The sequence below is a fragment of the Urocampus carinirostris genome, chromosome 3 (genome assembly GCF_059441175.1).
Source record: "Urocampus carinirostris isolate Australia breed hairy pipefish chromosome 3, RoL_Ucar_1.0, whole genome shotgun sequence".
NCBI lineage: Eukaryota > Metazoa > Chordata > Actinopteri > Syngnathiformes > Syngnathidae > Urocampus > Urocampus carinirostris.
This window is the reverse complement of record NC_142351.1, coordinates 65,530,639-65,557,452: the sequence shown is the minus strand read 5'-3', so window position 1 is coordinate 65,557,452 and position 26,814 is coordinate 65,530,639. Positions and strand designations below refer to the sequence as shown.

At 40.3% G+C, this 26,814-nt stretch overlaps 1 long non-coding RNA gene and 1 pseudogene across 1 annotated transcript; both read right to left on the bottom strand.

Moving 5' to 3' along the window:
* Positions 1–3,689: 3,689 nt before the first annotated feature.
* Positions 3,690–8,996, bottom strand: LOC148370502 (uncharacterized; annotated as a pseudogene).
* Positions 8,997–11,616: 2,620 nt separating this feature from the next.
* On the bottom strand, positions 11,617–16,142 carry LOC148370501 (uncharacterized). The gene is made up of 4 exons (XR_015850149.1): positions 15,958–16,142; positions 14,743–14,835; positions 12,542–12,606; positions 11,617–11,922 (listed from the first exon to the last, which is right to left on the bottom strand). It is a non-coding gene; the product is annotated as an uncharacterized LOC148370501 (long non-coding RNA).
* Between the last annotated feature and the right edge of the window lie 10,672 nt (positions 16,143–26,814).

Genomic DNA, 26,814 nt, shown 5'->3' with positions numbered 1-26,814 from the left:
AGATGTTGTCAACAAAAAATATAGGTTGTTCATAACGACTAAAAGAACTAAAGACTCGTACTATTTCTAGTAAGACGACCCTTTTCTGCAGGCCTCACCCATGGAATGCTAATTTTTCACTAAGCTAGGCCGCTGTCTCAAATACCTACTAAGTACCAACAAAAATCAATATTTCACCTCAATTGTTTTCGCTGAAGCTTACTTGCATTTAGCCAACACAAAGTTATTATTTTCTTTGCTCAAGTATGCCAGTTTAATTAAAGATGCAGAACCAATTGCATCAAAACAAAATGATCGCACAGCGTTTAATGCCTTGTAGCACCTGCTTACAAGCCAAATGGCGATGGCCTAACCCATTCGTAATTTCCTACGTCATCAACCGCCGGTTAAACTTTGTTCGCATCTTTGACGCCACGGCGCCATGCGGACACCGCGGGTTCAAAGCCAACGTTATTCTACGTCAGCAAGAGACGTACCGGCTTCCACATAGAAAAAAAAAGTGGATGTGCTGCATGAAATGCAAACGAGTTGTCTGTCATTGTGTGCTCTGCAGGCTGGCAACCAGTTCTTCTGTTTTCGTTCTTTTTTTTTTTTCTTGTGTTGTCTTATTTATTCTCTTTTGTCTCTTCCTTTTTCCTTTCTTTGCAAAAAAGTGAGCTAAAAAGTTTTATGTCTTTGAGAATCCAAGTTTCTTAGCCGTTTTTGTGTGCACGACAAAATACAGTGACATGTCCGCCCGACTGTCTGTCTGTCTTGTATGAGTATTAAATGAATGTGTGTCAAGTCAAGTAATATTTATTTGTATAGCTCTTTATCACAAAAAGTCGCAAAGGGCTGTACAAAGCACAACAACATCAACAAAATAGAAAGTGAAATATAACATCAGCTATACAAAATATTTTTGTAGGAACGGAAACATGTTAAGCAAAATATGGAAAAATTAATCATGTAACTTGGTTTAAAAATCTTCGTAGGAAATATCCTTATGAAACAGTGCTCTTTATAAATCACAATCAACTTTAATGTTGGCGCAAGTGATGGGAGTGCCCATTTATGCCTTTAAAGGCCAGGCCTTTGTTAAATATTCAAACGTACCAGAAGCAAAGCTGGCATAATAATAATAATAATAATAATTTCCTTGTATTGTCATTCTATGTAACAATGCACACAGAACGAAATGTCGATACACCTGACCCATACAGTTAAACTGTAGCGAAGCCGATGCAGCCGCAGCCAAACAGGATAAGCGGAGAATAGAACCAAAAAGTGCATTTTTACACAATGCAAATTGGGGGTTATTGTGGGGGAGGTGGATTGTTGGAAGCAATTTTTATTTGGGGGCTCGGCATATGTTTTTATGTGTGCTCCTGGGAAAAGTCCATTTTGATTTCGTCTTACTTCGTTTTTAAAAAATATAATCGTCATATATGTACTGGTATGTGAGAAGTAATACTTGATTTTTTTTTGGCACAAACATATCAATTTCAGATACTTTTTAAATGTCGTATTGCAAAGGTTGTCAAGTCAGTTTTATTTTGTTTTACGACAATTATAACATGAGATTTCTGTCTTTAGAGAAGTATCTTTTGTTACATAATACTAACATATTGTGATTTTATTTAGTCGGTTGCATAATATAGAACTGCATTTGATCACACTTTTTTAGTGGAAGTACTATGTTTGACAAAAACATTGACTTGATATAACTGCAAATTATTTGAATGTCACACAAGAACGCTCAAAGACACCTTAAAAACATTTAACGTATTTTCCTCCTTCTTTATTCGAAATATAGAGGTCTAAATATGGTGGAAGCTAGGCCGCTTGTTGGTGATAGGAATAAGTGGAGGTGTTGTAAAAGGATAGTGGGATATTTTGACGTGTTCTAAGGGATGGGCAGGGCTCCCGTATGATGCGGCAGGGGTAAACCAGGGAAAGCTCTCGGGCTCTGCTGTTGAACAGAAGAGTGTGTTGTGTCACCCTGACCCGAGTGACATGGCCGCTTTCTTGTGTCCCATTTCATCTGGAGGGACGAAAGCATGACCAACTTGGGTGCCCACTTACGCCTTACAACATTACTGGACAGTGCTCCAATTGCAATAGTTTGGCAGCACGGCGGCGCAGTGGTTAGCGCGTGTGCGGCACAGTTGTAAGGTCTTGGGGACCTCCTGTGTGGGTTCAAATCCAGCTACCGGACTTACTGTGTGGAGTTTGTATATTCTCCCCGTGCTTGTGTGGGTTTCCTCCCACATTCCAAAAACATGCATTTCAGGTGGATTGGCCTGTCCAAATTGTCCCTAGGTGTGAATGAGCGAGCGAGTTGTCTTTTTTATTTGTAACCAATACATTTTTTTTTTTAAATCTTTTGAACATTACTTTATTGGTATTTCAAAGGGGGAAATGAATTGGGGTACTGATGGATAGCAGGAGAGTTAGCGCTATGCTAACGTTAGCATCCGGTGAAACTGTTAGCGGTGGAAAGTATACAGCAAACACAAAGACCACAGTTAACTCTCCCGGTACATAGCTAGAAACTCCATATCGAGTGAGCAGTGTGTGTCAATGGTTCCGCTATTATTGTAGCGCGTAGTCTCCAACCCCTGTTTTTACCGGAGTCTTCGTCTCGTTCGAGCCAGTGATGTAATGCGGCGTCGGGAAAGCCAAGACTCCGTGATGGCAAAAAAAAAAAAGTCCTCCAATTCCGGACGTTGTTGGTGGCGATCCGCAGCTCAATTCACTCATTGTGGATGATGGATCTGGCGTTGGTTGTACATGCTTGGGAGCGCTGGTCTGTGTGTTTATGTATCCATGAATTGCTTCACCATCTACATAAATATACAGGCCCATAAAACGCCTGGTCATGGTGAAAAACAGTTTACAATATATGGACAACTGAGAGAGAAAGACTCATGTTCAGTTCCAATCACCACTTCATTATAATCCTGAAAAATGAAAGTCTTTTTTTCACCAACTGTTATTACATTGACTTGACACACAGTTATGGTAGATATTGCCAAAGTTTTGAATGTTTTGGAAAAAAAGGCCCACAAGTAATTACTCATAACATGATGTAGGACTCTTCAATGGTCAAAAAAACAAAAATTCAGGTGGTATGTATATTGGAAAATTAAGGGTTTAAGCAATCGGTCACTTTGGCAACACCACAAACTTACATGAACACAAAAAAGCTTACTCTAGAGAGAGTAACGAGTTTTAACCAAAAATGTATACATGTCACTGTTTTTGAACAAAAACCTGTTAATCAGTTGTTACTATGGCAATAAAGGCTAAAGGACTTCTTCCTCGTAGGGGAGTGCCAAGAGCTTAGAATTAGATCAAAATTTTGTGCAATGGGAAATATTTTAGTCCTCTTGTTGACATTGTTATCCAGTATTCAGATTTTCAATAAATTGCTGGTGTTTTGTTGGGACTCTTGACTTTGGTTTAAAACTGTTGCAATTGGAATATTTATTATATTTGTATTTATTTTTTATACCAGGGGTATCAAACTCAATTTACTTGAAGGCCGCCAAAGGCAGGGTATGAGTGAGGGTTAGGCCAAATCGTGTTTTCCACAAAAAAGTTCTAATAAAACCATTCCACTGTTCTCAAATATAATTTCGAAAAATACCCAACACAAAAAATATAAAACATGAAGAACTCATATGGAAACAAATCGAGCAATGTTACGAATTCATAATTTGCTTGGGCTGCACTTAAAAGTTACGGTGTGTATTATTAAGTGCATTCTACTGGTTAAAAAATAAATTAAAAAAAGGTATATTGATTTAAACAATTTGCAAAAATACACAAACTATCATATTTATGTGCTTTGTTTAAAATACTCGTAGAGAAATTTTGCTGATATGAGTACTTGAAAAATAGGCCCCCAAAAATTCAGGAAGAAATTGTGCTTTGTGGTCACTTTGAGTCGACAAAGTTTTTATTCTTCCTTATAAGTTTTACCACTAGTTTTTGGTCCGTCAATTGTTAATCAAAGCTGTTGAATTTCAACTTTTGTAACTTTGCATATGATGTGGGGAAATAAATGTTAACCAATCCATTAAAAATGCCAGAAATTTCATTACATTAAGCAGAAAAATCAATGCTAGTTTTACAAGCACACTTGTGACCCTGAGCTTTAGCCTGACTCGTGAATCTTTGACCGCAAACTGAGCAAGAAAAACGATTTTCACCAGTGTGGATTCTTTTGTGCCTGTTTAAGTTAGACTTCTTGGTGAATGTTTGACCACAAACTGAATAGCAAAATGCCTTCTCGCCAGTGTGAGTTCGCGTGTGGATTTTTAAGCTCACTCTCTCGGTGAACCTTCTACCGCAAATTGAGCAGGCATAAGGCCTCTCACCAGTGTGGGCTAGAGTGTGTGATTTCAAGTTTTCATTCTTGGTGAATGTTTTACCACAAACTGAGCAGGCAAAAGGCTTCTCGCCAGTGTGAGTTCTTGTGTGTCTTTTAAGGTATTCTTTCTGGCTGAATGTTTTACCACAAACTGAACAGTTAAAAGGTTTCTCACCGGTATGGTTTCTTGTGTGTATGTTTAAGTTACACTTCTTAGCGAATATTTTACCACAAACTGAGCAGGCAAGAAGTTTCTCACCAGTGTGAGTTAGTGTGTGTAATTTCAAGTTTCTATTCTTGGTGAGTGTTTTACCACAAACTGAGCAGGTAAAATGCTTTTCGCCAGTGTGGGTTCTTGTGTGTCTTTTTAGGTATTCCTTCTGGCAAAATGTCTTTCCACAAACTGAACAGTTAAAAGGTTTCTCACCAGTGTGGGTTCTTGTGTGTAATTTTAAGGCAAACTTCCAGCTGAATCTCTAACCACAAACCGAGCAGGAAAAGGGCTTTTCACCAGTGTGGGATATTTTATGTGATTTTAAGATCTTATTCTGAGTGAATCTTTACCTGCAAATTGAGCAGGAAAAAGGTTTCTCGCCAGTGTGGTTTCTAGTGTGCCATATTAGATCTTGCTTACAGCTCATTTGTTTGCAACAAACAGAGCACACGTACGGTTTCTCACCAGTGTGGGTTATTGTGTGGCTCTTAAAGTCTTTCTTCCGGTCAAATTTTTCACCACAAACTGAACAGGCAAAAGGCTTCTCCCCAGTATGGGTTAGTGTGTGTGATTTCAAATGTCCGATCTGGATGAAATTCTTACCACAAACCGAACAGTTAAAAGGTTTCTCAACAGTATGGATTCTTGTGTGCAATTTTAAGGCAGATTTCCAGCTGAATCTTTGACCGCAAACTGAGCAGGCAAAAGGCTGCTCACCAGCGTGAATTTTCATATGCAACTTCATATAAGACTTGCTTCGAAACGTTTTCCCACACTGAGAACATGTGTTATCACCTCCCGACCTTTTGTCGCTTTCAGTGTTTGCAGTGTCAGAGTCATTTGTTTCCCCCTGTTGATGGGAGCTAAAGCTTAGAGGCTCCTTCCAATTGTTCTCTTCATGTTGACTTTGATCTTTGATGGTTGAAGCGACCCCGTCCACATGCAACACAGTCAAATCTTCCTCTTCTTTAACCGGAACAGGCTCCACATCCTCCTCCTGCTTTATAATGTTATAAGGCGTAAAATCCTCCCTCTTCTCCTGATTTATAACTTGATAAGGCTTAATATCCTCCTCCTCCTCAATTTTAATGCCAGGCAACTCTGGTTTCTGCTGCTCAATAGGAAGATACTTTTTACTCACATCTGCAAGACACACAAGTCAAATCATATTTATTTGAATAGCCCTGAAAATCAAATCAGATTAAATTTATTTGCAGAGTACTTTTCAGGCAAAAAAAGTTGCCACTCAAAGTTCTGAATAAAAGCTTTCAGCATACAAGACAATAAATCCCTGCTCCCCTTCCCACTCAACCACCCTAAACACAAAATACACATTCAATGGTTAAAATACAATAAAACAGAACAAATAGTATTAGAAAAACAATAGGATTATGCAAGGCACAGAATAGCCATGTGAGGAAAGGGAGCTGAGGGAGGCTTACCCACACTGATAGGATGGCAGCAGATGGCATCAGAATTTGCAGCCAATGAACCACACCCTACCAGTGTGGTACCCCCAAATGAGGAAACACTGAAATAAAAAAATAGAGATAAAACAACTGCAGAACAAAACATAAAAGAGTGAAATAAAAAAAGTTATTATGCAGTAAAAGATTATAAGTTAAACAGGACTTGGTAACCTGAAACTTTCGTATGAAGAGGCATTCGTAAGTAAAAGGTACAACTGTAACAGCAAATAATATCCAAATCAATATATAACTGGGTTCAATATAAACAATCAAAAACATAAAACAGCAAGCCAAATTCGTCACAATTGCGTTTGCGTGTGTATTTTCTCCTCAGCCCTTTGAGACTTCTTCTGAATAACGGCTATAAAAATAACATGAGTTGAACTAGCTCAAAACTAAATAAAAAAGATCAATTGGAAGCCATAAAAAAGTGCCTCCTCTTCATACTAAGGGTCCTCGCAGACCTGTTGTCCTCCAGCAGACTGTTCCATAGGTGAGGACCAAAGTGACAGAATGCTGCTTTACCAAAGGTGCAGGTTCTCACCCTAGGAATGGTCGACAAAGCGCTGCCAAAGGACTTCAGGGACCGCAAGGGCTGACATTATAGAGCAAATCAGACTGATAGGATGGCCCAAGACCGCTTAAACATTTAAAAACTAGTAAATTCACCTTAAAATTGATCCTGAAGGGCACAAGGAGTCAATGTAGCGGTTTTAAAAATGGTGTAATATGGTCCCTGCCACGGGGCCCCGTAAGCAACCATGCTCCTGAGTTTTAAATAACTGAAGCTAACAACACTCTTTTTGGAAAGACCGGAGAACAGGGCATTACAATAATCTAAACGAGAAAATACAAAAGCATTTATCAGACTCTGGCTATATTTGAGGCGATTAAAACCAATATTAGTTCTATTTTGATATGTGGACTAAAATTGAGCTCAGAGTAAAAAACAACTCCCAAATTTTTAATGCAATCAAAAGGTCTAAAATCTTGTAGTTTTAGTGAAAGTTTATCAATGACAACGACTAAGGCCTCTGTCACAAAGCACAGCACATAACACCATTATAACATCCCTCTGATCAGAAACCTCCATGAGGGAAAGAGAAAAACTCTGCATGCTTTATGCAGCAGCGAGATGGCCATCAATGGAGGCATTGCAGCAAATAGGAAAAAAAGCAGTGATTTTCCTTAACAATCCTGTAAATTGAATGCTGTTTATTTTCTTGAATTGTTTGGAGAATATGGACAGTTCTGGTCTCTTTTGAAAGGGAAGACTCTGAATTTTGGTCCCCAACTGAAATAATTACCCTAAGTGCTAATAACATTGGGTAATCAAAGTTGAAAAACAGAAATAGAGGGTTTTTATTTTTGCCTGGATTTCTTTTTGCAATTACCGGTACATGCCTGCAGATGTGTAGCATGGTCATCTTTGCTGGAAAACAGGCAGGACAACAGCATGGAGCCTTACCTGGTCCCTGGTCAAATTTGAATAAAATCTGAAAAACTAGACATTATATTTTACTAGGGATCGCCTGATATGGGTTTTTCAGGGCCAATACAGATGATTAGTATTAAGAGACGGCCAATAATCGAAATTTGGAGCAGATATTAATTTGCTGTAAAAACTTAAAATGGTCTAAAACATGCAAAAGGAAACAAAGAACACCCCCTCCCCAAAAAAAGTAATAGAATTCTGAAACCTTTTACAGTAATTAGAATTTAAACACTTAATAACATGACTAATCTTTCACTTAAACCCAAAACTAACAGTGCAGGAAATAAAATTAGGCTTGGCTTCAACTTGAAGGAGGAGGAAAGGGTAGAAGTGAGTGAGAAAATAACTGTTTTAAAGCAAATTTCTTGCTGCTCCTCTTACCCAGTTTACATTTTTTTTAAATCGGCCGATTGAATTAATGAAAAAGCTGATACCCGTCAAATTCCTAAATATCAGGGCCGGTAATCTCAATATTTTACACATTTTACTAAGGGTAGGTCTAGGCCAGGGGTGTCCAGACTTTAAAAAAAAAATCGTAAGCTGAAAATGTGTGAGGGACGACTATTCAGCTTGGCATTCATTGAACAGTCTTAATAAATTCACCCCACCCCCCTCCAATGAAAGGTTTGCAGTGCTCGGCGATCAGCGTCGTGACCTAGTTGCATTTTCATTTGACTTGCAGGAACTTGTGAAAAAGCGCTGCTGTGCCTTTAGATAGATACTTTATTCATCCCCGTAGGGAAATTCACACTTCCAGCAGTCTACCCTGTTGTTTATTAACAGATTAACATGATGCCCTAGGGGTGCTTGTAGCGGAGTGGATGACGTCACGCTAGTCCAAAAGTTCGACATCCCTGCGGCAGATGGAAATCTTTTCTTTGTGAAAATCCAGGGATACACCACCTCGTGTTAGCAAGTCCGCCTCCTCTCCGATTCCCCCTGGCTTTCGTGTCTCTGTATAGCGGCGTTGAAGCCGGGTAGCTCAGGGTGGCTACACGTTAGCGTCCAGAATGCTAAACGTGAGCCACGTTTCCGCAAAAACACAGCAACTGCGCTCCCTGTGCGCTTCGATGTTTTCCACCAGCACTCGATGATCTCATTTGGTCGTGAGTTCGCATTTACCATGATTACGGATGGTACCGAAGACTTATAACGCCGCTAGCCGCTTAGCTAGCTCCGGCTCTTCTTCCACGATAGGCCCCTTCATCACGCCGGCACGAGAATTCTTCAGGGCAAGGAGTTGATTCCTTGAATAGACGCAATTTTGTGCGCTAAAACCCATGTCCATAGGATAGAAGTAATCCATAGTGTAGTTGTCAAAACGGGAAGAAAAACACCGAAGATAGGAGCAGACAATAAAACAATAAATCACAAAAAGTCAGAGATAACAGGGCAGCTGCTGGAAAAGGCACCTGCTCGTGGCGGCGCCGCTTTGATCTTTACAACAGTTTCCATTTGCATCTTTTCACAGTGTTTGTTTACAATTCACTTTTTGTAGTTAGCATGTTTCGTCTGGAAGTCCCTCTTGAAATCATGTTTCTTTGAAAACTGCCACAGTCTCTTGGCAAATTAGGTAGACACAGTTGTTTGAGTTCAGTAAAAAAAAAAAAAAAAATCAAATTTCTAACTGCCCTGGAAGCGGTGGCTCACGGTCAACTTTCCTTTATTTCTTCACACTCACCATGTCCGAAATGGGGTGGGTTAAAATTCTCACAGAAAGCCATGGGCAAGGTGGCCAAATGGCTACTGCCATCATCTGGTGAAGTGGTGATTTTCTTATTCGTACAAATTTATTTTATACAGACGCTCCCCTACTTACAAACGAGAGTTGCCTTAGGGAGATGGGATACAAGAGTTAGGCAACTTCCTCCTCTGTGGTAGAAAGTGGCCGAAAAAAAGCAATACAATCATTTTCTCAACCGCATCAAGCTTTCATATTCCACTTTCATTTCAACTGAAACAGCTTGCCTTTTCTTTACACTTCACACCAACCATATTGAATGGATACACGAGATATTAAACAATAAATGGCAAGTTCTTAGCGCGCTGGAGATACAGTACAGTATGTTTACACACGGAATAGAGCTGTGACAGGAAGAGGAAGCCAGTGGATGCTGGGTGAGCTCTCCACACGCCGGTAGCAGCGGAAAGAAGCACTACATTAATGTCCTGTACTCGGAAAAAGGTGCACAATACAAAATGTAACTTACAGCAATGTCCGGATATTTTTCGACATCCCGAAAAAATGTTTGTATCTACGATTTTTCATAACTCGAATGTTCGTAAGTAGGGGAGCGTCTATACAGCGGTTAACATTACTGGTGGACCACATACAGTACTATTCAAAATAGTAGTGCAATGTGACTGACCTGAATATCTCAGGTTTTAGTACATTTTTCATTGTTACATGCCTAACAAGTTAACAGTAGGTGCAGTAGTTTCACAGAAAACAAACAAGACCCAGCATTCATGATAGGCACATGCCAAAGTCTGTGCAATTGGACAAATTATTCAAAGCGGTGTGTTCAAACAATAGCACCGTCTGCTGTTGACTACATACTTAAAACTATTTTGCACTACCCAAACGAAGTAGGAATTAGCAATCCTAATGTTTAGTTGCATGGCCGCAGTATTTTTTTATACTTGCATCACATCTCAGTGGAATAGTCAACCAACTTAAAGCACCTTTAAGTTGTTTAACTCCATAATTGCTTAACAACATTCCACAATTCATTTAAATTTCTTGGTTTTGCTTCACAAACAGCATTTTCGATGTCACCACACAAGTCCTCTATTGGATCGAGATCTGGGAATTGGGCTGGCCAGTCCATTACATTAATTTTATTGGTTTGGAACCAAGACTTTGAGCGTCTACTGGTGTGTTTGGGGCCTTGTTGAAACAGGCATTTAAAAGGGAAAAGTCCTCTTAAGCATAAGGCAACATAACCTCTCAAGAGAATATTGACATACACGAACTGTTCCAAGATCCCTATTATACGATAAATGAGCCCAACACCAGAGAAGGAGAAACATGTCCAGACCATTATACCATGGTTACCATCTTTAAAGTGTACCATGATTTGAATTTAGAGTTCTGGGGTCGTCTCACAAACGGTCTGTGGCACCTGCACAATTTTACTTTCATCGGTCCATAAAACGTTCCTACATTTTTATTTAGGCCAGTTGATGTGTAACCTCTTCTGCACATGCCCTTTTTTTAACAGAGGGACTTTGCGTGGGATTTTTGAAAATAAATTTGCTTTACACGGACGTTTTTTAACTGTCACAGGACTTACAGGTTACTGCAGACTGTTGATCATCCTGGAGCTGATCATTGGTTGAGCCTTTACTATTGTGCTTAGGACTGCACAATTAACCGAAATCTAATCGATATCGCGATGTGATGTACTGCGACAGTGTAACTGCAAACCACTGCAAGAGTACCTGGGTGCAGGCTGCACTGTCCCGCACCAACTGCACTGTCCTGCACCTTCAGTGTCAGACCCGAAAATCACGTAATACATTCTAAAATAAAATTGCGGCGGCACCATTGCGGAAGCGCCTTTTCTCACTAGCACAGGAAATCACGTGATACATTCCGAAATAATAAAGGCAAGGGCACCTTTGGCCAGGTCAGGTCATGTTTATCTGTACAGCCCTTAATCACAGAAAGTCTCAAAGAGCTGTACAGACTACCATTACACCATTCTCTGAATTGTAACCATACAACACATACATACCATACACACATTTAGGGACGACCTTGCAGACAAATGGTCAATCCAAGAGAAAGAATATATTTTCTACACATTTTCTTTAATCTTATTTACAAAGCGTTTTTTCCCCACTAATGCATTAACTGTCGCGTTGTCTTCATTTTAAGGACCATTTTCGCAATTCTGAAGTAAAATTAGGGCACGTTCGGCAAAGCTCTTTTTCTCACAAGTGCATTGATTCTTGTGTTATATTACCGGTAATTTTAAGGACCATTTGTGTACCATTTAAAACAGCTTAGATGGATATGTGAATAAAAACAACATTTCATTTTATTACTGCAGGGACAAATCTAGAACACACATGATGAAAGTGATAACATGACCAAATGTTTAATCCAACACACTCTGTCTTTGCGACATTCACAAAATACCAGATGTCTTTTATCACACATCTCTGTACGAAATGCCAGCATATCTGTTATGTCACAAGCATTCATTTGAAGGGCTCAAAGATGAATTCTTTCTCCTGCTCATCCATGCCCTCCTTCCATAGTCTTCCATACTGGAGGGCACCCTCAGTCTTTTCTTTCCTCCCCATTGACAGCACTTCTGGCAGGTCCACTTTTGCAGTGAAAAGGTCTTGGTTGAACTCAACCCACTCTGCTGCATTGCTGCAATTTCAACAAAGTCGTTAAACTGGATTCTATGGCAAAGAGAGAAAGAAAAAGTGTCTTTCTGAACCATAACTGCAGCACCTGCTCAGTCAGTATCTGACCAAAATATATTGAAAAAAGCCTGGCTCTTTCACTGGTGTGTCCACATCTGACGAACTTTGGACTCTGACCTGTTACTTTTCTTCTTGAAAATACATGGAAACGTTTAAATATAAGTTGATAGATTATAACCCAAGCTAAAAAAGACGAAATGGAAAGATTCCAACAGGGCCCATTGAATGGCTACCTAGACATATTAGAGAGCTCAACTATTTTTCAATTTAATCTTGCATCATCCAAAAAATATTTTTAAATTGAAAATAGAGATGAATTTAATGTGTACATTTCATGTTATTTAAAGTGAGTCCGCAGTTGGGGAGAAAAAAAAATTAAATCTGATCTCATTCATTTCTTTGACCCTTCTTTTCTCCAGCCTAAACACTGTTGGAACATCACTTTGGAGGAGGGCTTTTGACACATCTATCCAGTAGGCAAATAGCTTTCCATGTCTAAAAATAAAGGGGAACGTTTCTAACAACTATAATTCAATCAAATATTAAACTCTTTGTGCTCTCACCTTTCAAGGTCAAAGTTCTCCATTAGGAGGATACATCACCAGCTCAACAATATTGGCCTTTCCACCTTAAAAAAATTAGGAAAAGAAAAAAAAATTCACACGATGTCGGAATAAATATCTTGCAGGAATTATGAGCTTATTTTGAATCAACTAACAATTGCAAAGTCGAAGGGAGCATCCAAAGTTGTGTAAAGAGCATTCTAAGAATGAACAAGAGCACATATGACTAAATGCTGGATACAATTAACCGGACATACAATTTACAATTAGACCAGACATATAACGTGTACTCCTTTTAACATAAAAACGCCAAAGTCAATTCCATATGGTTGTCCTGAAAATCCCTTGAATGTCGGCAAGAAGTTAGTTATATAATTATTGCTTTTACAGTACAACAATATTCTACTATACATTATATACACACACACATTAATATATACCCAAAGACGCTGCCCTACTTATGAACATTTGAGTTACGAACAACGGGACATACAAACATGTTTTGGGATGTCGAAAAATATCCGGACATTGCTGTAAGTTAGATTTTGTATTGTGCACCTTTTCAGAGTACAGGACAATACTGTAGTGCTTCTTTCCGCCGCTACCGGCGTGTGGCGCTGTGAGAGCTCTTCCAGGATCCACCGGCTTCCTATTCTTGTCACAGTCGCAGTTCATGTGTAAACCTACTGTACTGCATCTCCAGCGCACATTTTTTTATTTTTATTTTTTAATATCTTGCGCATCCATTCAATATGGTTGGGTTAAAGTGTAAAGAAGAGGCAAGCTGTTCCATTTGAAATGAAAGTGGAAAAGGGAAGCTTGATACCGTTAAATGCTTGGATCGTTTTTTTTTACTACAAAGCAGGAAGTAACCTAACTCTTGAGGCCAATCTTCCAAAAGTAAGTTAAACTTCACTTTATTTAGCCTTATAGCGCATATCATTCTATTAAATGTTTATTTTTCAGTATAAAACAATCCAGATTACTTATACAAGCCTTAAACATACTTATATAAACCTTAAACATACATTCCATACAAAATATAGCACTGAAGCAATTTACGAACAAATTCAACTTACTAACAGTCGTCCGGAACGAATCTTGTTTGTTATTAGGGGAGCGTCTGTACATATTTTAGAATTACCTGTATTTGGGACCAAGTTTTTTAAGTCCAGGAGCCAGGATTTAGTGACTGCACAAGATTTCTAAAAGACAATTGTACTAAGGCCAAATAGTTAAGATGATGATGAATACTGGCTACTTGCTAAGAACATGCACCACTGGTTCAGATTGGAAACGAACCACCCATGCATCCCAATCTATGCAGTCCCACTCCACTCATCATTTCAACAGACTTTTTATAGAGCCAGTTACTTGTCTCAAAATTATTTGACTTTGAAATCAGTCATCAGGATTAATCTGCAAAAGTCATGTAAAATTGATAACCATATATACCTGTTGGACCATAAAAGGTTTTCCCTGTGGAATACAATTCAAATGTGATCAAACACCTATATAATATAAAAAATATATCCCCAAATCTATATTTGTGTTTGGTACCCGCGATAGGGCAATTTTTCAATTATTTCAAAGCACGCATTTCCTATCTGCAAACCAAATAAAACAAAACTAAAATGCAGCAGTAACATACAATAATAATCAGAGGCACTGTCCGGACAGTGGAGGTCTGCAGACAGGTCCTCGTGAACACAATTGGCCGACAATTAAATGAGATCAAGTGTAAAGTTACAGTTGATACTCTTTTATTGTTTTATCAAAGGCTCGAGAAGTTAGCTCGTGCCAGGCAACTTTTTTCTGTTCTTACATTTACAATGAGCTCGGCTGCTTGGTTCTCAGTGTCCAGTACGTAGTAAAGCTGATAATTGTAACAAAACCATGGTGTTTCACATGAAACATTAAATTCATAACAGGCATATTTTTGATATAGGAACATGTGCGGTAAAGCTTCAGGACAAGAAGCACATCTATTTGTTTACGATACCACACTGTTCATGCTTTTCTGTAATAATACTTGCCAGCTGCTCTTGGGCACGATAAAGTTTGAAGGTCCATGATGCTCGACATGGTCTCACAATCTTAAAATGTGCAATTGTTTCACAATGTGGTCCACAGCCATTGGTGTCTATAAAAGTGAACTAAAATACACAATACAATTTTTTATGCACCCACTTAATACCTACCAGTGTTTGTGTCAGTGGGGAGCTCTTGTTGCTGCAGAAGTGTTCCAGCAACTGTCTGGTGATGCTGTGCCAGAAGATCATGTCCTAGGGGTCCTGAGGTTTAATAAATCATTATAAGGCAACATAAAGGATACATACTTTGCAACTTTATGGCCATCCCAAACTAATGGAAGGACAGTTTTCAAAAATGTATTACACTGTAGCGGCCGTGAGTGCAGGCGCAAGAAACCGGCTACTGTTCATCCGGGACGCCATCTCCGGCCAAAAGTTCTTGTGTGACACCGGCGCCCAGAGGAGCGTCCTCCCTGCCACTGTGGACGATGTGGGGGGGGGAACACATGGACCTCCATTAACTTCTGCCAATGACACCCCCATCCGCACATACGGGACACGGACAGTGGACGTGTGTTTTGGGGGTCAGCAGTTTACATGGGACTTTGTCACTGCGGATATTGCTTTTCCTCTTCTTGGTGCAGATTTTCTGTGTGCCAATGGATTACTCGTCGATGTGAAAAATGGCCGCCTCGTTGACGCATTGAATTTCTCCTCTCTCGCGTGTGTCCGCGACAAGGGGATTTTTGAGGGTCTGTCCAGCTCTCTCTTGGACGGTGATATTTACCACCGGCTCCTCGCCGAGTTCCCCAGTCTGGCGAAGCCCACCTTCTCAGCCTCCACGACCAGACATGGGGTTGAGCACCACATTGAAACCAAGGGGCCCCCGGTTATTGCCAGGGCCCGACGACTCAATCCAGACAGACTGGCAGTTGCTAAATCCGAATTTGCTAACATGGAACGTCTCGGCATCATTCGACCGGTTCTAGCCACTCTCGTGTGTTTGTTTTGGTTATCGCAAGTTTACATGTTATTAAAGCAGCGTCCTTTGGCACCTTTGTTTGACACTCCGCCTACGACTCCCGTCTCTGCTCGCTACAACACACACATACACATGGTTGTGTGTGAACGTTAACGTTATGCATTAAAAAGTGATTCCTCCTTTGAAATTCAAGGTGTTAATACTAACCAGCATCGGTGAAAGTTAACTTTACCTAGATTAGTTTATCCTTACTGTGTTTAGAAAAAATACACAAATTGACCGCATCATTCAGTAATTTGGATCATTTATGACTTCTATACTAGTTTACAAACTCTATATTGATGAGGAACACATCAAACGATGCATAGACATTTATTGTGTTAATAAAATCTGTGACTCACCGCTATAATACTGTACTCCAAATCTCGTCTCTGGACTCTCAACTGGCTAAATTTCTTCTTCGAGTTGAACAGCAGTTAGCATCACGTGATTTCCAATACTGCCACGGAAGGTGCAGGACAGTGCAGTTGGTGCGGGACAGTGCAGCCAGCAGCTAGGTGCCTCTCAACCACTGCGGTTTTATCAAGGATTCATAGTTCCAGTTTGTCATTTGATTGACGGAGTGTTTTGCCAACAAGAATTGTCACATTTTGTGGTTCAACAGTGTCGGCCAATCAGAGGAGGGTTTTCAATGACATCAACCAATAAAGGCGAAGCAAAGTTTGCAGGACGTTGGTGCGCGACTCTGATAGGCTGGTGTAAGCTGCCAGTCAGTCATGCAGCGCGTGCACAAATGGCCACCAAAACAAACACCACAGCTCGAAGCTTTAGTGGCTTGCATGCCTGTCAACCTCCACGGCTCTATGCCCGTACAAACTGTCGTATTTTCCCTTACAAAATAATCTTACACCATATTTTTTTTCGGAATGATGCATGATGGGAAGTCCCCAGGCGCCAGACGCATGCGCACAGTGGCATCAAACCGCTCGCTTCGTTTGCAACGAAAAAAAAACGATACCGAGATAGAGGTGCCCGCGGCGAACTCGTTAGACTTGATTGATTTGCCGTTTCGTGATAGTCTATGTTCACCGGATGGTACGCATAATTGACAAATTTGCATTTTTCCGTACAGATTTTCTTGTACGTCGTACACGTCTTAAAATGCATAATAAACGTACTTTGTACGGCAAAAACCTACAGGCTGACAGGTATGGGCTCGTTACATTGAAAAAAAATTTATGAGTTAAATCGGACTCCGAGGAAAGTCATTAAAGCGCACGGAAAAGCTGATCAACAGTGGGTGCTCCCTGTTTTTTATAGAGCCCGGGAATTGACAGAGGCAGCATCGGAAGGGAAAGCTACTACCTAGGTTAACAACTCTTAAACCACCACTGCTGAACGTGGCTAGTCACAAACAGCAGAGCCATTATCATTAAAGCAGACGACTTGGAGCTACTACTCGTGGAAAACCGCTACATTTCTGAGTCTTGTATTCTAATCATCACAAAGACATTGCAGCAGACTCGGCTACCCTACTCATTTGTATAATTACAATAAAGACTATTTCGTCACCTGCATTTTTGTTTTTATTTGTACATCTATAGTTTATATTTTGTCACAGTCGCATACTTTCTGTTTCTAAGTATGCCATCTCATTTTAAGGCATTGGAGATCATTTCAGCTGACCAGCCAACAATATTTTGGACCTCTTCAGAAGTTGTTCCCTCTCCATTCAACTTTTTAATCTAAAATGTCCGTTCTTTGAAGGACTGTCTTAAACGACCCATTTTCCTCAAATGCATGTTCAACGTGTGCTGGCTTCATCATCCTTAGAGGCCACCCGATTCACACATGCTTTAGTCTTTTAATTTCCCCACAATTGATGCACTCAGAGATTGGATGGCGCGCAGCAATTTTTAAACACATTTGCCCAATTGCAGCCTTCGGAGTGTGCATATTATTAATGGTAAGTCTTGTTTGTTTTCTAAAAATCTACTGTACCTACTGGGAACTTGTCTGGCATATAACAATACATTTTTTAACTAAAAACAAAGGATATTCTGGTTAGTCACATTGCACTGCTATTATTTTGAACAGCACTGTATTATTATTGTTAGGACAGAGGCTGCGGGCCAGTAGAAATTTGATCACGGGCCGTAACTTTCCACCGGGTCATTCGAAATGCCTGGTCTAGGCGCTTCCATAATCTGCTATTTGGCGACGACAAGTGCACAGCTCTAAAACCTTGTTAACACGGAAAAAATGATTCTAGGTTGCATTACACATGTTTATTTACGGCTCCGATTTGAAAACACTGTAGATGTGCATACATTAATGTTTGGAAATTCATTGGCTAATAAATGTGTGAATCATCATTTGAATTGGACACAACTGCCTGATGATATTTGGAGCTAAAGCAGGCTATGTCCGTTTTATCAGTATGGGCCCGCTTAGGCTAAAGCGGGCTGTTGTAGCGACCCTCTTTCATGCACGACACAAGGTTTCACAGTCTCTGGGTTTATTGCCTGCATTCAGTAAACAAAACAATACAAAAATCAGGGGCATCTGTTCAGACTGCAATTATCTTCAGCGCTTACAAATTCACTTAAGCTACGGCAAGCAGACAACATGCGAGCACATTAATAATGAAACTTCCATAATAACAATGAACATAACTTTCCCACGTACCTGCATTCAGTAAACAAAACAATACAAAAATCAGGGGCATCTGTTCACGACTGCAATTATCTAAAATATTAAAGATACAAAAAAACGGGTCATCACTCAACAGGCCGCACCTCGTGGCGTGTTTGCATCAAAACACGTTGCATCATCGTTTCAAGCTGTATTGCTTTACTTCTTATTTAGTGCTTTTTTAAATATACATCATTTAGCACAACTTATATATCTTTATATACAAAAATAATTTGCGAAAGCGGCTCATATGTCTAGCACAATATGCATTTTTTATCCAACTGATATTGGGCACATCTTACCTTCAGCGCTTACAAGTTCACTTAAGCTACGGCAAGCGCTGAAGCCCATAAAGTGCCAAACGAAAAAGACAGTCGCAGACGCCCATGACTTAACAACTGAATGAGGTACCGGAAAATTAACAGTAATAGAACAAAAACACAGATTTTGTGAGAATTCAAAAAAACATTCAAAACAATCAAATTTCAACTCTGTTACACCGTGGACCGATAAAAAAGCCTGCAATTGGTCAAGAGTTTTTTTTTTGGTTTGAACAAATTTATTGACACTAAAAACAGAAAACAATCATGACAATCTCAACAGCAATTAAGCACATTCACAATATTATATTCCAATATTACGTTTTTAACAGCAAACACAAAGTGAGGTTTGAACAAACCTTCTCGAAAATCAAACATATTCACAATTTCATTATATAACATCTTTGTTAGTGTCAATAGATCCGTCCAGGCCAAAGTCGATTGTCCTCGGTCTGAACAAATCCACTGACACCAACAGCAGCAAAACACAGCCATCAAGCATATTCACAATTTTTTTATATTTGACAATATGACGTGACGATATGACGTTTTAACATTTTTTCCTGACATTTTCAACATCAATTAAACAATTTCAGAGTTATTTTCTTTTAACAGTAGTTAACCAGCGTGTAAAAGGCAATACTATTGTGCAAGGGCATAGCTCTGCCATCCCACCCTCCCAAGCAGCATTCTTCCAGTCCTCTGTGTGGGTCCTTTCCCTTCTGCGTGGGTCCTCTCCCTTCTGGGTTCCACAACCCAGGCCGTTGCTGCCGGGACTCCCACAGTGTAGCTCCGGCTCCCCCCTCCGGGTGGGTGCAGACGAGTCTTCTTTATGGCTGCGTCCTAGGCCCGCCACTCGCAGATTGTATGGTATCTGCAGCCATTTGGAGCACAGCCACGGGGGGGATCTGCCTGCACCTCCATACCTGCAGGTTTCTGGAGGTCCAGATGGCGTCCTTGATGGCGGCGAGAGTGAGCCAGTCCCTGGCAAAGTCGTTCCGAGGCCTCCTCGACCGACTCACCCCGTAAAGCACGTACTGTGCATCAGGGACCTCTCCTGCTGGCAAGTCCGGGAACTTTCCTAGTTGTTCGGCCATTGTCCACAAGACCTGGGCAGCGCTGCACTCACAAAAAAGGTGCCTCACCGACTCCTGGGCGCCACAGCCAGGTCGAGGGCACGTCGAAGTCGCTGACATTCCTCGGTGGTGCATTACAGCTCTGACTGGGAGAACTTCATGAGCCACCATCCATGACAAGTCTCGTAGTCTGTTTGGGAGGGCAGGATGATTGACGTTGCTCCAAACCGTTGTGGATTCGCCAAACGCAAGCCCCCCGCACAGGGCTTACTGTAGCTCGCTCTTGCACAATAGCAATAAGGGCCCTGTGGTTTTGTAAAGTGTGACATTCTTGTGTTTCCAAATCAAACTTCTTCAAAAAATCCCGAATAAAGAGATGTGTTGGTGGCAAGTTAAACGAAACTGGAATCAAACGATTGTCTGGTACAAGCTTTAGCTTCCGCAAATATGAGCCCATCCAAAAACGGGTCATTGCTTGACTTTTCGGGTTGTTGGGTGGGCCCACAGCGTTTTGGAAGTGGAGAGAGACATATTTGCTTCCCAGGAAAAGCTGGAGGTCAGGCACTCCTTTCCCCCCTTTTTCCTTTTTCTTTTTCATTGTATCTCTTTTTATCCTTTCCCACTTTGAGCCCCAGACAAAGCGAAAGATGGCTCGGTCCAGTTGTAACAGCACGTTTCTTTTAGGCATAAAAATTAAACTGATTGACAAAAGCATTGGGAGGATGATCGCTTTGATGATTAGGACCTTCCCCTCTATTGTCAGTTTTCTTAGTGACCAAAAAACAAGTTTTTGCTTAACTTTCCTTGTCACGTCATCCCAGTTGGTCTCGCCTCCTCCATCCGCATTGAATTTTATCCCTAGGATTTTCTGGTCTGTCTTTAACACCGTCAGCGGGAGTCCTGCCTTTTCTGTCTCTTTCCACATTCCATAAAACTTCACTTGTGATTTTTCTCTATTTAGCCTTGACCCAGACGCCCTCCCAAACAGGTCAGTCAAGTCAAGGGCTCTTTCAACAGATGCGCGGTCAGTACACAAAATATTAAAATCATCCATGTACAAAACACACTTGGTAATTTGTCCCCCACTTCCTGGGATATTGATGCCTTCGACAAATCTATCTTTTCTTAACATTTGTGCCAAAGGTTCAATGCAAAGAACATAGAGAAGGGGAGACATAGGGCAACCTTGACGTACACCGCAGTTGATCTCGATTGCTTCCGATAAATTCCCGTTAATCATGAATTTGCTGTAGATGTCTCGGTATAGCAGTCCTACCCACTTGATGTATTTTTGGGGAAAACCACATTTTTGCAATACCCTGAAGAGGTATTGGTGCGAGACTCGATCAAAGGCTTTTTCAAAGTCTAGGTTTAGGACCGCTAGTCGCATGTTTCTGTCTCTTGCATAACAAATGGTGTCACGGATCAGCATGAGACTGTCGCTGATCTTCCTTCCCACAATGGCACAGGTTTGGTCTGGATCAACCAAGTCTCCCAAGACAACAGACATTCGTGTTGCTAGAAGCTTGCTGAAAATTTTACAGTCCACGTTTAAAAGCGTTATGGGTCGCCAGTTTTTTAAGTCAATTTTGTCTCCTTTTTTGTGCAATAGAGTAACTATCCCTATTCTGAAACTGTCTGGCATATGGTCTCAACTGGAAAATTCGTTAAAAACAGTTAACAGATCTGGTGCTAAAATATCCCAAAAAGTCCGGTAAAATTCGAGGTTCAGTCCGTCCTCCCCGGGTGATTTGCCTTTTTTCATAGTCTTTATGCAATCATTCAGTTGGTCTTGGGTAAAGTCCGATGTTAAAAAGGGGTCTTGACGCACTGATCTTGAAATATGATCTAATACATGCCCCATTTTATTCTCATATGTTTCTTTCTTTTCAAATAATTTTTTGTAGTAGTCTTCGACCAATCTGGTTATTTCACTACTTTCCTTTGTTATTTGCCCGTTTTCGTTTTGAAGTTTAAAAATCCCCTCATTTTTGCCCATAATTTTTTTAAAAAGTAGCGTGTACATTTTTCCCCTTCTTCTATTTCTCTTTCTCTGCTTCTTATTATGATGCCTTTGCTCTTTATTTCCGCCAAAGCGTTTAGTTCTTGTTTGGTCTCTTTGATTTCATCATTAAAGTCCATCCCCTTTTCTGTTAGGATGAAATAGCGTTGGAGTCTTCTTTGTAGTCCCGACATGCGTTTCATCTCTTTAAGTTTCTTGTTTTTCCCTGCATTTTTAAAAAAGGTCTGTGTTCGTTTCTTTGTCATTTCCCACCATTGTGCTCGTGAATCATACGAGTCTTGAAGGGTCTGCCAGTCTTTGTACAGCTCCCTGTATTGTGCGGCTAGAGCCTCATCCTCCAGCAGGGAGCAGTTTAACTTCCACAAACCCTTCCCAACAGTCATACCTGAAGGAAATGAGAAAGAGCAGGACAGTAGCAAGTGATCCGAAAAAAAAACTGGAATTAATCTTGCATCACTCTGTGCTAAACCCCTCGTAAATATGTAGTCTATTCGAGAGGCTCTGGCATTGTCACTACTGAACCAGGTGAAGCCCTCCTCTCCTGGATGTATGGATTTGAAACAGTCCACCAGTTTAAATGTCCGGCACATGTCTTGTAATAAAGTTGATGTTTTATCTACTTTAAACTCCTCATCGTTCCTCTTTCTATCCTTCCTACTTAGGATGCAATTAAAATCTCCTCCCACGATTAGTGGTTGATGGCCTAGCATATGCGACTGGATGTCCTCTAAAAGTTCGTACCTGAGTTGTCTGTCGGCATGGCCGTATATGTTAATGAGGTTAAAATCATTCCCTATATAAGAAAGTCTTGCTAAGATTGCGCGTCCGTCTCTCATCACAGTACTCCCCTTTATGATGAGTTGAGGGTTGTTTATTAAAATGGCTACCCCATCGTTACGGTTTTCATTCGAGCCACTCCATAATGACGGATATGGCCAAATCTCTTCCCACTGTTTATAATTTTTTAGAAAGGGGATGCAGCATTCCTGTAGTAAAAACACATCTGTTCTGATAGTTTTTAAGAACGATAAAACACTGTGAGCCTTAACCTTTGATCTCACACTTCTCACATTGATAGTAGAGAATGTAATGTTCATAATTGTTGTTAAAGTATTTAAACTAGTTAGACAAAACCGGGGGATCTGAGTCCATTCTTTGGTGATCATCGAGATCATCGAGAGTGTCACCTGTGTCAGACACATCACTTAAGAGTAGTACCTCATTTTGAGACTCACCGGGGAAAACTTTGGGACCCTCTGACTCTCTGTCTGTGGTTCCAGGTCTTCCCCTTTTTTCTGGGTTAGGGGGTGAGCCAGAGGACCTATCAAGGGGTCTCTTACTTCCTTGCCCACAAAGGGTCAGATTTTTTCCCTTCCCTACTTCCTCCGTCTCAACTTCATACAGTTCCCTTGTGGGCTTATTCACCGGCAATCGGCTTTCTTCTAAATCTCTTATCTTTGTTTCTGGTTTTTTCACCACTCCCAATTTTGTCTTACTTTTACTCCTCTTTCCAGTGCCCGTATGGGTTTTTGGAGAGTCATTCGCCTTTTCGATTTGTTTGTCTTCTCCAAATCCCGGCAATGGCGTAGCAAACAAATTTGCTAATTTGAACTCTCTTCCAGGCCCTTCCTGATTAATATGTGTTTTCGGAGTGGCAGTTGCTTTTTCTATTCGTTTGTCATGTCCAAATTCAGGTATTTTATGAGAAATCGAATTAGAATTTCCAGGTTCTTCCTGTTTCAATTTTGATTCTCTGGTCTCTGCTCCAGGGGTTTTGGTAGGTACATCTGTTTTTTCAATTTGTTTGTCTTGTCCAATTTCTTTGTGCATTTCTTGATCAATTTCATTGGGTATTTCCATAACTTTATTCATTTCCTGTTCATCTTCATTGGGTATTTCTATAACTTCATTAATTTCTTGTTCATTTTCATTTTGTATTTCCATGACTTTATTAATTTCATTGTCTTTGTTATCTTTATTCACTTCATTGTCTTTGTGACATTTATTCATTTCATTATCTATGTTGTCTGACATCATTTCATTGTCTTTGTTGTCTTTGTTAACTGCCTTCCTAGCTTTCAATTTGTTAGCAAACAAATTCGGGCAGTTTCTAAAGAGGTGATTCGTTTCTCCACAGAGATTGCATTTTCTGCTATTGATACATTCCTCAAAGGAATGTCCAATTGTTCTGCACTTTCCACAAAAAATTCGATCACATACCTCAGCCAGATGCCCATGCTCACCACATTTGCGACAGAGTTTCGGTTGCCCTTGATAGTGGATAAAGCCACGGTTTTCCCCCAGGAATATAGTCGACGGGATTTGTTTCAGTCCCTGAAAGCCCTGAGGATCTTGCCGTAGTTGGACTGGTACCCTCCAGGCACCAGTCCAATAGCCTTTCTCACACCTCACCTTCATAGCCTGGCCTTTTACTGAGCAGTATCTACTCAACCAATAACAGACGTCATCGGCACTGATTATTTCACTAAACATTCTAACAACGACAATCTTGTTAGCATTATCAGTCAGCTTCTCCACTGTAAATCCTGAAAACTGGGACCTCACTCCCTCAAAGCGATTCCAAAACTCTTGATATAGAGCTGCCGTTTCAAAACTCACATCAAAGCCTTTGCCAGAAGTCATTTTTATGACAGCATGTACCTCCTCCTTTTTAAACTTCAGAATCTTTTCAACAAACTTGTTAATAAAATCCGTCCTTGACATTCCCTCCGAAATTGCCACAACATCTTTGAGCAAGAATCTCACGCAGTTACGTCTCCGCCCGCCGGTATAATGCCCGGCCATGGCAGGACTCGGCTGCTTTACTTCTATGTTAAAATGGTTAGAATTGTAAAATTAATAATTAACAATACTCTTAAAACCGACGCCAATGACAGTATAAACGCATAGAACGAGCAGTGCTAACCTGATGCGTCCACCTGGTGTCAATCGAAAGTTCAGTGGCTAACAGCCATATTGGAAATCATATTATGAGTCTGTTTACTTGTAAAAGGGAGTTATGGGACGAAACTGACGGAACTGTGAACGATGAAGACATGCTTTTAAATGGATTAAAAAAAAACAAAACTGTCAGCATTATCATGTGTTTTCGAGTACATTTTTTACACTGTTGAATTCACTGGACTGTCGTGGATGTAACGAGACCGTGTTTGTAGAGAATCGTGTCATGAGCTCACTGTCACAGCACGTTATTGGTGAGCTACATCAGTTATATCATTTTTGGGGGAATCTTGATTCAGACCGACACTGATATTTCTGTGATGAGTACATTTTAATATGGTTTTACTATGTAACATTATTCAAGAAAAGACTTGAAGGGAGAAATAAAGCAAAACATAAAAGAATTATAAAAAGAAAAAAAAGGAAAAAAGCTGAGGGAAAAAAGACGGGTTTTTGGAGTTGCCTTTTATTAGTATATTACCAATAATAATGTAACATTATGCACAAAATGGATGGATATTTTAGAAAAATCCATGTCTTCAAGATCTCTAATTGTCATTTCATTACAGTCGTATTGTCTCAGTCAGTAAAGACGTCATCGGGGGTTAAATTTTAACCCATAGGTTTAATGAAGGTGCAACGTTACTTCGCAAATTTTCACTTTTCGCGCTTGGTTCTGATCCCCATTAACCGCGAAAGCCGAGGGGTGCAAAGAACGACAAGATAGAACAATGGACGTCGAGAGCCAAATTTGTTTAAATATTAGATGTTGCAGAAACTAAAACGACCAACCTCGCTTGTAAACAGCGTCCGTCTGTCGATGTTCTCGCTTGGTCTCCTCTTGCGCTCCCCGAAGCTCCTCTTTAAAATGCCCTTTTCTACTCGAGCACATTTTCTCTGCGTATAAAGCTCACACTTGATTTTTACCAAGAGAAAGAGAATTCCTCTACACAGCTGGAGCGGACCGAGCTCAGGCCAACTTGAGTGAACAGTGAAAATGTCGTTCGGAAGTAAAATGGCAGTAACAAGTTAAAATACAAAATTACCCCCCGTCAAGCTCAAATAATAGTAGGTGGACTATGGGACTTATGGCAGTTTTGTTTCTATTGTCATATTCGGCGTTTGGTGAGGCGGACACCATCAAATTCTCCCTCAAAAACACGACCGCAATGTATTGTGGGATACTGAGCACAAACGTAGTACAGTATACTCTTCTTCGTCTTCTTCTTCGAGTTTAACGGCGGGTAGCATTTATCGCTTTGGCGAATTACCAATCCCTATCAATACAGATCTTCACACGTGTTCCACTCCTCAAATTTTCCTTTACTGACTTTTTTCATAATGAATTAATTGTTTTTTTTTCGCAATAGGCGGGCGCATAACATTGCACATTTTTATTTTACAATATTATATATATATATATATTTATATATATATATATACACACCGTATTTTCCGCACTATGAGGCGCACCGGGTTATAGGGCGCACCCCGAAAAAAATAGTTTTTGGTCCTATTTTTGACACACATAAGGCGCACCGGATTATAAGGAATGGGAACGTCGACAAAACAGTCAGATAGTTCAGTCAAACTGATTACCCACTTAACATTCCGAAAGCTTGCAAAGACGCAAATACGTGTCGAGAACATGTGCGGATGCGGTGTCCGTACGATGTCACTCAAATGCATCGTTCCATCATTCGGAAGGTTAAAGTCTTGGGATTCAAGGAATGCCAACCATTCCTTAGTTTCTATTTTGTTTTTCGCTTGCAACTTTACTTTGCATATGACAATAAACACTTGGAATTGAGTTTAATTTAAAAATAGACACTCCATTCCATCCATTTATCTGCACCGTTTATCACAGAAACATCGAGTTCAGTCTGAAACAAGATACAGGGATAATGTATAGCCGGAGTAGCTCACCGAAGTCGTTGTGTTCATAATAATGTGCAGCCAATGTCCTCTTATATCCGTGAGTGTAGTAAATCCAGGAGAAAAAAATATTTACAAATACAGTATAGTAAAAAATGCTTTCTGTATGCCGTCAACCACGTGCTATACACATTCATCTTTTTCGGCCAATTGCAGGCTTTGTTTTGCCGTTTAAGCCAATGCCAGCCTGTAAATGATAAAAAGGATCCACTCCTTGACCTCCGAATAACTTTAGCCAATAATGATCGA